At 36.7% G+C, this 12,729-nt stretch overlaps 1 protein-coding gene across 1 annotated transcript in view; it reads left to right on the plus strand.

Moving 5' to 3' along the window:
• grm2a (glutamate receptor, metabotropic 2a) overlaps positions 1-12,729 on the plus strand; it is a 49,551-nt gene that overhangs the window by 6,878 nt on the left and 29,944 nt on the right. The gene's annotated exons all lie outside the window — the stretch shown is intronic.

Consider the following 12,729-nt stretch of genomic DNA (forward strand, 5'->3'; position numbering starts at 1 on the left):
AGACTAAACACATTTAAAATACATCAACAAAATAATTTTGGACAACACACTTGAGTTGAAATTAAAAACAATTATTTTCCATATTTTCCATTAAAATTATTATTTTATTTAGTATATTAGTCAATACATCAAAATAACTGTTTAAGTAAAACTTAATTAGACATTATTACAACGTGCCTTTTTAAAACATGCACTTACGTGTGTTTAGAAATATTGTCATGAAAGTGTACTTACTTTAAGTTAAACTTAATTAGACATTATTACAACGTGCCTTTTTAAAACATGCACTTACGTGTGTTTAGAAATATTGTCATGAAAGTGTACTTACTTTAAGTTAAACTTAATTAGACATTATAACAAAGTGCATTTGTAAAAAGTGCACTTAAGTGTGTTAAGAAATATTGTGATGAAAGTGTACTTACTTTAAGTTAAACTTAATTAGACATTATAACAAAGTGCATTTGTAAAAAGTGCACTTAAGTGTGTTTATAAATATTGTGATGAAAGTGTACTTACTTTAAGTTAAACTTAATTAGACATTATTACAAAGTGCATTTGTAAAAAGTGCACTTAAGTGTGTTAAGAAATATTGTGATGAAAGTGTACTTACTTTAAGTTACACTTAATTAGACATTATTACAAAGTGCATTTGTAAAAAGTGCACTTAAGTGTGTTTATAAATATTGTGATGAAAGTGTACTTACTTTAAGTTAAACTTAATTAGACATTATAACAAAGTGCATTTGTAAAAAGTGCACTTAAGTGTGTTTATAAATATTGTGATGAAAGTGTACTTACTTTAAGTTAAACTTAATTAGACATTATTACAAAGTGCATTTGTAAAAAGTGCACTTAAGTGTGTTAAGAAATATTGTGATGAAAGTGTACTTACTTTAAGTTAAACTTAATTAGACATTATTACAAAGTGCATTTGTAAAAAGTGCACTTAAGTGTGTTAAGAAATATTGTGATGAAAGTGTACTTACTTTAAGTTAAACTTAATTAGACATTATTACAAAGTGCATTTGTAAAAAGTGCACTTAAGTGTGTTAAGAAATATTGTGATTAAAGTGTACTTACTTTAAGTTAAGCTTAATTAGACATTATTACAAAGTGCATTTGTAAAAAGTGCACTTAAGTGTGTTAAGAAATATTGTCATTAAAGTGCATTCCCTTTAAGTACACTTAAGTGGTATTTAATTTGAACTATATTATATTATCTGCAAGTGCACTTTTCAAAAAGTATACTTTTATGATATTAAGCACAAAAAAAGTACGCTTTCAATACAATTAAGCACACTTCTTTTTCACAAGGGCGTACATGTGTGTGTATGTGTGTGTGTGTGTGTGTGTGTGTTTGATAGTATTTTTATTCAATTTATGCTACTTGTTTGATTGTATTCTGCCCTCATTTGTTATATCTTTTCTGTTGAAATCTGAAATGAACACAAATAGAAATAGTGTAAAAGAGATCAATAAAAGTAAATTCTTCAGGTCTCAGTGATCCAGCAAAGTGGAGATGCCTCTGTGAGCACGGCAAAGCTGCGTTATCACCACAATTGCATGTAAGTGCCTCCTTATCTGCAAGTAACACAACCACACCGAAAATTGATCAACAATAAAAGTGAGAATTGCTAACACAGAGTTCATCTAATGGCTTTTTAGACTGGGCGACAAGAAGAATTTACGGTGGTGGGATAAGTCACAGATGCTGACAAGTGTCTTTGGCGGGAAATAGATTAACCGCTTGTGAGATTAATCTGTCGTGGGAGTGATTGATAGGTTACAGCAAGGTGTAAAGTAGGGTGTCACAGTGGCTAAGTGTGAGTACAGTCACCTCACAGCAAGAAGCTTCCTGGTTCGAGTCCTGGCTGAGTTGGGAGACCTTTCTGCGTGGAGTTGACATGGTCTCCCTCTTCCTCATGTCATTCCAAATATATCCTTTCGTCTGTGGAACAAAAGTCAAGATGAGTAATGTTTTTTAGTGGTTTCAAACAACATGAGGATGGGGAGAGACCAAATGTAGAGAATACGCTTTCCTTATGTCCTGTGTTTGTAAAAGACACTACAGATAGTAATTAGAGAAAGTGTGAAACAAAGAGCAAAAAGATTTGTTTAGAGCCAATTAGCTTTTTTTCCCTTTTGAACTCAGTAACTCAACTTTATGTTTTCAGAATCACTCAAATGTTCATTAATAAACATTCTATGATGGTATACTAATGCCTCAGTTGCTTTAAACATATAAACAACATTTGAAAGCTAGCATATTATCTCACCCTCCCTTCAGAGTGTCTCCAAAACCGTGCCTCCTCCGAAAAAAACATGAACGCATACAGCAGGGAGCAAAGCGTCACGAAGAGAGACGGCGGTAAATAACGTCATATCTTAAAGCACATAACATTACAATAATTATGGACATAAACAACTTAAAGAGCACTGACCTGTTCCACCTGACTGCTGCAGATTCATTCCGGCATTGATAGTGTTGCCATTGAAACGCATAAATTCGAGTCACAAACCACTCCGAGTATAGCGCCACGGGTTTCGCTTGCGGTGCTCGGTGACTGGCGTCTGTCTTACTCTGCACAGCATGAAACACACTGATGACGTGTGATGTCTGTGTGAGCAGGTGTCCGGATGTATGGAAATACATACGTTGACAGGCAGACATCGAATGATTGCATTCGGACCGAATCCAATGATTGGACGAACATTTTATGGTCCCACGCCTTCCACAGACGATATATATGCATATAAATACATTAGACCACTTAACTTACTGATTGCTATCAGGATGTGAAGAGACTTTCATCCAGCATAACAAATCACATACTCTGCTTTTAAGTAAAGCTATAGATAATACATTTTCGCCTTGACTCTCTTGGTCCTGATTTCTCAAGAAGACAATTAATGGGCATAGCAATTGAGCGAGTGTTTTCATTAAATAGATATCTATCTTATCATGTCTTGGGATAATCACTCATCGTTTTATTAATCTACCACATGATTAACAGATTAAATGATTGTTGAATGAAATGAGGTAGATTAATTCACTCTTATAAGTTAATAAAGTTTGGTTTTATAATGCTAAACTTAATGGACAAAGTGGGAACTGAGTGATGAATATAACCCACTTTTTCTTCACAGTATGCTAAATTGTGCATTCTAATGGTGTTTAACTTACCAAATAGCAAAGATCATTGATTCAACGCTGATTCAATGTTGAACCAATGATATTTGCTCTGTGCAATGGCATTTACATAGAGCGTTATACCGTAGCAGCTTTTTGTCACCACTTTGTGAACATCAACTGCACTCTTTGCGGTAAAAGTTATAATGTGAATAATGTCTTCATTTTCTCTATGGCTGTCTGAGATAACGCTAAGATCCTCTGGAATGCATCAGACACATCTGATAGCAGATGGTGTGTTTCTTGTCAAGCATCTGGTAAAAGACTTACAGAGAATCTCTGTGACCATGCAGATCCCAGGAGAGACTCGTGCACAGAGACAGGAGGATCTGTGTGTCTTTTGTGCATCCGTGCAATAGGGAACGTGTGTATATTTGTGTGTGATTCTAATAGAAAGGGAGGAAAACTAAAACAAATGCAAATGCGTAGAATTAAATGTAGGCACGGAGTGGTTTTTAATCACAGTGGGTCTATGCTGTGTACTTTTTCCAAAAGGGAGAAAGAACCATATGTGGGTTCACTCACACTCCCGGGAGTGTGTGTCAGATAAATACATAATGTGATGTATTAGGGTTGCATTAAAGTGTTTAAAGGCAAAAGGGAAACCCTGTATGCAGCATCTCACAGGTCTCCAGTGACTGGGACATGAATAATGTACAAGTTTAGAGAGGGAGAGGAGAGACCATATAGATGCAGAGAAGAAGATTTCCTTAAGTCCCTGCATTTGTAAAAGACATACAGACAGTAATTAGAGAATGTGAGAGATGAGAGGTGAAGCATACTGTATATACAGCTAGCATTTGAGTGAAAATCCCTTTTTGAAACCGAGCAATCTCTTCATCTTTTCTGCAGTTGACTTCACAGTAGTGTATGGGGAATTTGATTGGCAGGATTTTAATTGCTGCTTCCTGTCTCCTTCATGCTGTACTGGATGGGTATTATATTTACATTTTATTTGTCTCTTACTGTGATCTGATAATAAGCTTACCCCATGTGAAAAAGTCAGGATCATTCTCTTATAATCTAAAATGTTCCTTCTAAAGCTTTAAAGGTGAACTGTAATGAGTATTTTGTTTTATTGTTATATTGTCAGATACCATAAATCAGAATCTATGAATTTTGTCAATCAAAATCAGTTGCACTGCATCCCTGTAAAGTCCTTTTTCACAGTGACATTAAAGTTATTATTTAATATTTTATTAGTTATTATTTATTATTTAAAGATTAGTTCACTTTAAAAAAAAAAACTTTTGCTGATTATTTACTCACCTCCATGTCATCCAAGATGTCCATGTCTTTCTTTCTTCAGTCGAAAAGAAATTAAGGTTTTTGATGAAAACATTTCTCCATATAATGGACTTCAATGGGTCCCAAACGGTTCAAGGTCCAAATGACAGTTTCAGTGCAGCCTTTGAAGGGCTTTAAACGATACCAGACGATGAATAAGGGTCTTATCTTGCGAAACGTTCGGTCATTTAAAAAATTTTTAATCAGTTTTATAAGCACAAATGCTCGCCTTGCTTTGTTCTGTGATGCGCGTTCGTGACGTCACGTAATACGCAATTACGTTGAAAAGGTCACGCTTCTGTGAAAAGTAAAAAATTTGTGTCCTGACGAAAATGTTATTTTAGGCTTTTTAATATTACAACACCCAGGATACGCACACGAAATGGCCATTTTAAACGATAAACTGACGCAAAGACATTTGAATATGTGTATATGGTCCTCCTTCCGCACATTTGTAAACACTGACTCGGTACGTCAAACGTGACCTTTTCAACGTAATTGCGTATTACTTGACGTCACGAACGCGCATCACAGAATAGAGCAAGGCGAGCATTTGTGCCTAAAAAACTTCAACTTTTTTATTTATTTTTTAAATGACCGAACGTTTCGCTAGATAAGACCCTTATTCATCGTCTGGTATCGTTTAAAGCCCTTTGAAGCTGCACTGAAACTGTCATTTAGACCTTGAACCGTTTGGGACCCATTGAAGTCCATTATGGAGAAATGTGTTCATCAAAAACCTTAATTTCTTTTCGACTGAGTTGCACTTGCTTGGCTTTTATTATTACTATTCCTGAAGTAGCCTTCTTTTTTTGTCTCAAATTATCAACTCGGATTCGCAATGAGTGTTTACCATTAAAACTCTCTCTCTCTCATGGGCTTTTGGTTCCCATGGACTCTGAAAATAATATCCGACTAAGGGAATGGGTAAATGAGTTGTTACCAACAATCGTTTCCAGCTTGACCGATTCAGGCCATTTTGTGAACTTAAAGGGTTAGTTTACCCAAAAATCACTTACTCACCTCAAGTTGTTTCAAACCTGTATGAGTTAATTTCTTCTGTTAAACACAAAAGAAGATATATTTTGCTGATAACTAGCCAGTTGATGGTAGCCATTGAGTTCCATAGTGTTTATTTTTCCTACTATGGAGTTCAATGGGTGCCGTCAACTGTTTGATTTCTTTAAAATATCTTCTTTTGTGTTCAGCAGAACAAAGAAACTCATACAGTTTTGGAACAACAATGATGACTGCCCCGGCCTACTTTTTTTGCTACATTTGTTTCACTCGGCTTTACGTCACTCACAATTGAGAAGAAAAGACTATCGCAACTTCCGTTTCATGCTGACTTTAATAAAAACGAATGATTTCATTTAGGGCTTTTGAAGTAGGCATATTTCGCAATCGAGTAATCTGTGAAGATAATCATTGGATAGTTTCCTGGTCTCATTTCCAGAAAGTGTTCAGTGCGTTTAGCCTTCTCTAACAGTCGGTTGGTCCCCTTGGAGAAAGCTGTTGTACACACTTGATTGCAAATCCCCTTCAAATGGTGGTTGATGATGTGGCCGCTCAAAGAGCCCTGAGTAAGGTGTTCAAAACCTCATTTGGACTGCAGCCACCGACTCTTTGGATGATTATCAAATAACGTGCCTGCTGGGTTGTGGCGTTACTCACACTCACAGTTGCTCGAATTGGATTTGTGGTTTGGAGCTCCAAATTAAAAAGACATTTGTCAGCTTGTCGAAAAATGTACTGCAATCCAGCGATTAGCAGAAATTGAAGTTGTAATTCTGTCAGTTTATTGTTTTCAGCTTTATCACTGCCGGGATGGACTAAAGGCACAGCCACGGCCCAAACGTAGCGGGGCCCGAGAAGCTGTCATTTGCTTACAAGTGTGTAATGTGCATTTATCGCATGGCTAACTGTGGAAAATGGAATTTAAAATTGAGTGTTCAGAATTCGAGTGCAGTTTAACTGATGAGTGATGTGGGCTACTTTAAATAAAGCAACAGGTTGGTCGCACATGATTCTTGGATCGATTTAAACCCTGGAAATTTCCTTTTTTGTCATCTGAAAATTCATTTTCATAGTTTCTCCTCTCTAATCATTGCAGAAGAGCCCTTGTATGGAATCCCTCTCTTACCTTTTCCTCCGTCTGCCCTGCGGTTGCATAAAAATGACCTCTCTCCTAGATGTGCCATTACCATATTCATGCTGCTCTTTTTGCTAGCATGAGATTGAAAATACTGAAATGGATTAACACTTTGTGAGGGTTTGCACAACTCCTCCTCCTTAATGTTGCTCATTCCTTCCTCTCTCTTATTTGCGTTCTGTCTCCCCCTCCTCGCTCAGCCAGCATCTCTCAGTTCCCCTGCGTCTTCACACTGCGTGGCTGGAGAAGTCTTGAAGACTGGCAAAAGCAGTGGCATCAAATTGAAGAGGCCATCTGGTGAAGCGGAAGATACAAGCGATAGTGGAGACGGAGTAGAGAGAGAGAGAGAGAGAGAGAGAGAGAGGAGAGAGAGAGAGATACGGGAGGAAAATTGGACTGGATATTCAGGCAAATTTATGGGTCTTTAATTGCCAAGTATTTACATAATTTGAATAAATGTAAATGTTAGATTCCACTTCAGCACGGTTACACGGCGGTCACAGCGAAGTGGCATATCTCTAGTGTAAATATGCAGACATCTCAGTAAGGGAGATACACTAAACAGCTTAAAGTCAACATTAAATCAAAATCGATTTTATTTACTTCGAGATGCATATTTACATCCCTCCTGTTGTTTTAAATCTGCCTTATTCTGTGGAACACAAAACAAAGTTATGAATAATGTTTACTCTTCCATACAAAGAACTAGCTCCTGGGCTCCAAAGAGGGCAACAAAGCACCTAAAAAAATCCTAAAAGTGGCCATATGACTCATGCACTATATTCCAGGTCCAGCTACAGTATATAACCTTTCAAATACGTAATATATTTGATGTTGACTATAAGTGCTATTGTTTAGGTCTCAACATGTATTTTGTTTTTTCCCTTGAAAGCTCCAATAACGGGAATGGAAAGTAAATTCTGACACCCTGATTTTAAGGGTTCAGAAACTGACTTGAATGTCTGACAAACATGCGTCAAAGTCAGTAGTTCTCTCATCTCTCAGCAATCGTAAAAGCCTTGATTTATTCTATTACTTATTTGCACTAAGACTTATAGCGTTTAGATGTTGTCTCAGCTAACAATGTTAGTTGCTAATGTTCCCATTGAGTTATAAAAACTGTATATTTCTAAACGTTCAAAACATCCTGTTTTCTTCTTCTTTTGGTTATGCAAACGTTAAGGGAACATTCTATTTGATCATTTTGCAAATATTATGGGAACGTTACTTTTGAATGTTCTCCGAACCGTTCTGACGAATAATCAACAAAAATGTTTTAGAAGACACATTCCATGAACGATATATTAAAAATATATTTTTGTTAACGTTGTGAGAACATTATTAAAGACCAGATAACTTTCAATGAACATTATATTAATGTCACTTTGCCAGAACCTTGAGAATGAACCATGAGAAAAGCCAGTTTCGTCAATATTCTAACTGAACATTATCTGTTATCTGATAAACAAATGAGTAATATAGAGGAAATATTTACCTAGTATTATTTTTATTGATATTATCAGCATCTATAGACAATGTCAAAATGATAAGTTGTTGAGATAAGTTGGGAGCGATATGCAAGTGAGTAAATAATGACAGAATTTTTATTTTTGGGTGAACCCAAACACCTTTCTAGCAACAATAGTGCTCACATACTTGCACACTGACTCCAACCTTGTTTTCGTCTACTGTGCTTTGCCATTTGCCCCGGACCTGATTCCTGTTCACGAATATGGGGCATTTTCAGCCCTTTAACATCATACCGCACACCAATCCTAGTTTGACTTCCATAGAAGCTCATCTCACTTTCACAATACTTCTCTCTACCTATATAGTGTCAGATATTACTTAAGCTTATCATCCAATAAATAAATTATGTTGTAAATAACAGCGGTCTCAAATTATCTTTATGTTTCCGAAGGGATGCGAGTATTAATCCTTAAGAGATGCGGTTCAGGGGATGTATATGTCGTAAAAAGATATAGCCAATTTACACCAGCTTTACAAGAATTCCCATAGGACCTCCGCTCCCATCCTAGCAGACTAGATTGGCCCTTTCAGCCTCACTTCTCTCGCTCCCTCTCTCTCTCTTTCCCTTCCTTTCACTCTTGTCTGGCAAGTTTCCATGGAAACAAAGGGTAGGGAGTAGACCCTAATGAGTAGGTGTGTGTCTCACTGAGATGAACACATATATTGTTGAGATATGGATACACACATACACATACAAACACACACTCCAATTCCAAAGAACGATCGCTCCTGCTGGTCATATCTGAACTGTTGTTTGGCTCTTCATTCTTGATTTCTCATTTATGACACGTCCAGATGAAAAGAAATAGTGTAATTTACAATGTATTCCCCCCCCCCCTGAGGTTATTTATAGACTTTATTTCTCCAACATGGTGTTTCACTAAGACAAACCAGTTTCAAATAAAAAGAAATAAAAGAAATTGTAAAAATGTTACACAATTTTTTTTTTAAATATAGGGCTGTATAGGAACATTTTCTGTACCACAATTCAAAAAATCAGAAGTCACAGATTTCAGTTTACTGTTTTAATTTTAAGAGTCCTGGTGTCTCCAATGATTAATGTGGAAAAAAATAAATTTAAAAGTAAAATAAAAGTAATTAAAAAAAATTAACCTCTTAATTTTCGTTCAGATTCTTTTAATATGCTCCTCTAAACTAATCCAAACGTATTTGACAGATAGGATCAAAGCTTTAACACTCTTTTCAGAAAGTTATTTTCAGGATATTTTTTATTCATCATGCAGCAGTAATTCATCTGATGATCGAATGATGGACAAGAGCGTTATATCTGAGGAAATATCACAGATGCGCATATATAGAGTACACATATGGGATTACAGTGCTATGCATAAGTTTAGACACCCATGCTAAAGTTGACTAAAAAGAGGAATAAAAAATCATCTTTTGGAAATTGAACTTAATGCCTTAATTTAAAAAAATAGGAAAAATCCAACCTTTAAGGACACCAATTTTCGTTGTGAATGAATAATGTATCGTAAATAAATAAATGTTCTTCCTTAAAATACAGGGTGCATAAGTTTGGACACCCCTATGTTAAATTCCCATAGAGGCAGGCAGATTTTTATTTTTAAAGGCCAGTTACTTCATGGATCCAGGATACTCTGCATCCTGATAAAGTTCCCCTGGCCTTTGGAATTAAAATAGCCCCACATCATCACATACCCTTCACCATACCTAGAGATTGGCATGGTTTTATTTCAGTTAGCCTAACAGCTGGTTTGATTTGCATTGAGAGATGATCTTATGGAAAGTACTCCATGCCAATCTCCAGGTATAGTGAAGAGTGTGTGATGATGTGGGGCTATTTTAATTCCAAAGGCCAAGGGAACTTTATCAGGATGCTGAGTATCCTGGATCCATATAGTAACTGGCCTTTAAAAATAAAAATCTGCCTGCCTCTATGGGAGTTTAACATAGGGGTGTCCAAACTTATGCACCCTGTATTTTAAGGAAGAACATTTATTTATTTACGATACATTATTCATTCACAACGAAAATTGGTGTCCTTAAAGGTTGGATTTTTCCTATTTTTTTAAATTAAGGCATTAAGTTCAATTTCCAAAAGATGATTTTTTATTCCTCTTTTTAGTCAACTTTAGCATGGGTGTCTAAACTTATGCATAGCACTGTATATGGGACATATGGGACACTTTTTACATTTTAAACCGCTGATTCAGCATCCTCCACAACTTCTCACTCCCAACCGGCCTTCAAACTGGGGAATTGTGCTGTTCAAACTACATTCGGGACAATTTCTTAAAGATGTTGGTTACCTTTGAATAATTCCTTTGGTGAATCAGGTGCCGAAGCAATTCAGAACACAACTCATTCTTAGTGAATTCCCACATTGAACTTCTAACCATATACTTCAGTGGTATGTATGTATTTATATTAACTGAACATGAGAGTTAAATAAGTGCATTTTATTTTTTATTTCGCTCATTGAAATTCCAGTGGTGTACAGTCATTGTAATGTAAAAGTAAATAAGCACCTTAGCATGCAGTCTCTCTGCGCATACTCTCTTCTCACACACTCCAGGAGTCAAGGCTGCAAACCTCATAATTATATCGTTCACAGCATCTGAAAGCTAAACCCAACACCTCGTAGCATGTGTGAAATTAGCATGTGTGCTCCCCATTGATATGCCTGTGTATAAGAGAGAGATTAAAAAAGGAGAGGGAGAGAAACAAAAATAAGCCTGTTTGGTCAATTTGCTAACTACAGAGGGAATATTTTACAAAATCATTATGTTTTGATGTGCATGCTGAAACTGTATTGTTTAAGGTCACTGTCTTATTTAATGCGAATATATGCAAGCTTATGTACTAATGTGTGTGTTTGGTCCTGGTAAAACCCTACATTATGGGTAGGAAAGATGGCAATATCCAAAAACAGATGTTTTAATTTCCCATGAGGAAAACAGCTTATATATCAGATTCAGAGTAATGGTGCGTTCACACCGGACGCGAATAGCGCGTCAGGCGCGAGTCATTTCAATGTTAAGTCAATGCAAAGACGCGTTACGCGCGTAAAACGCGTGTAACGCGTCTTTGCATTGACTTAACATTGAAATCACTCGCGCCTGACGCGCTATTCGCGTCCGGTGTGTGGGTGCAGTAAGTGATTTTTTTTTTTTGAAAATGTGTTTTTTTGTGTGATGGTTATAGGTTTAGGGGTAGGACTTGAAATATAGTTTGTACAGTATAAAAGTCTTTATGTCTGTGGAATGTCCCCATAAGACAACAACCCACTGTGTGTGTGAGAGTGAGTGTGTGAGTGTGTGAAGCAGCTGTTGTCTTACAAGCTGTCTGATAGTGATCCTCTACATCAGTTCAGACGAGCTAGCTTTACACTACAATGGTCACACTGTCCCCTGCGCACAGAGCCTGACACACACACACTTTGTTTTGCTATACTTGTGAGGACATTCCATATAGGCGTAATGGTTTTTATACTGTACAAACTGTATATTCTATCCCCTTACACTGCCCCTATCCCTAAAACTACCCATCACAGGAAACATTCTGCATTTTTTTATGTTTTTTTAAGCTATTTGAATTGCGAGGACTCATGAAATGTCCTCATAAACCACGTTTAAGTTGTAATACCAGTGTAATACGCATGTCATTATACAAATTGGTGTCCTCATGAATCACACACACACACACACACACACACACACACACACACACACACACACACACACACACACACACACACACACACACACACACACACACACACACACACACACACACACACACACACACACACACACACACACACACACACACACACACACACACACACACACACACACACACACACACACACACTTTCCATGTTCTATGGGAACTTTACATAGACATAAAGATTTTAATCCTCTACAAACTCTATATTCCATTCCCCTTAAACACAACCTCACAGACACATTTTTTACATTTACATTTTTTTGTTTTTTTTTTACATTTTTTGTTTATGATTTAAAAGCTGTCTTCCTCATTGGGAGACAACAAGGACAATGATTTCAGATATTGCCATACTTTTGAAGACATTTTGTCCCATAATTTAGAGTTTTACCAGACCCCCCCCCCCCCACACACACACACACACACACAAGTGATGAACAAAGCTCAATGGACTAGCCCGGATCCTAAGGGAAAGAGGCCTTAGGGAAGCCATACCTAGTGCTGTAAGCTAACAAATCCAGCCGCCTGATGGAATAACAGAGACATTCTGAGAAATTCATTTCGGAGAGTTACAGAGAAAATCAGTGCAGCCAAATGAGGATATTTCAACTGCACAACAAATTACACTGGAGTCACTTATTTGGGGAAATCTGTGCGGCTCACGAATACTGATAAGCAAAGAATAAAACAAATGCTAATGGCCCAATTTATCCTCAGTTTTAGTCATTTTTTTATTGTAACTGCTCATGGAATTGTTTACAGTTTTTTACAGTCGCTAGGACACATTTCTCAATAGGTCACTTTTCCAAAACTCTTCACACAGTGATCATTTATCATTGCTTTGGTACAAAATGCATTC

This window comes from Phoxinus phoxinus (assembly GCF_949152265.1).
Source record: "Phoxinus phoxinus genome assembly, chromosome: 11".
NCBI classification, from domain to species: Eukaryota; Metazoa; Chordata; class Actinopteri; order Cypriniformes; family Leuciscidae; genus Phoxinus; species Phoxinus phoxinus.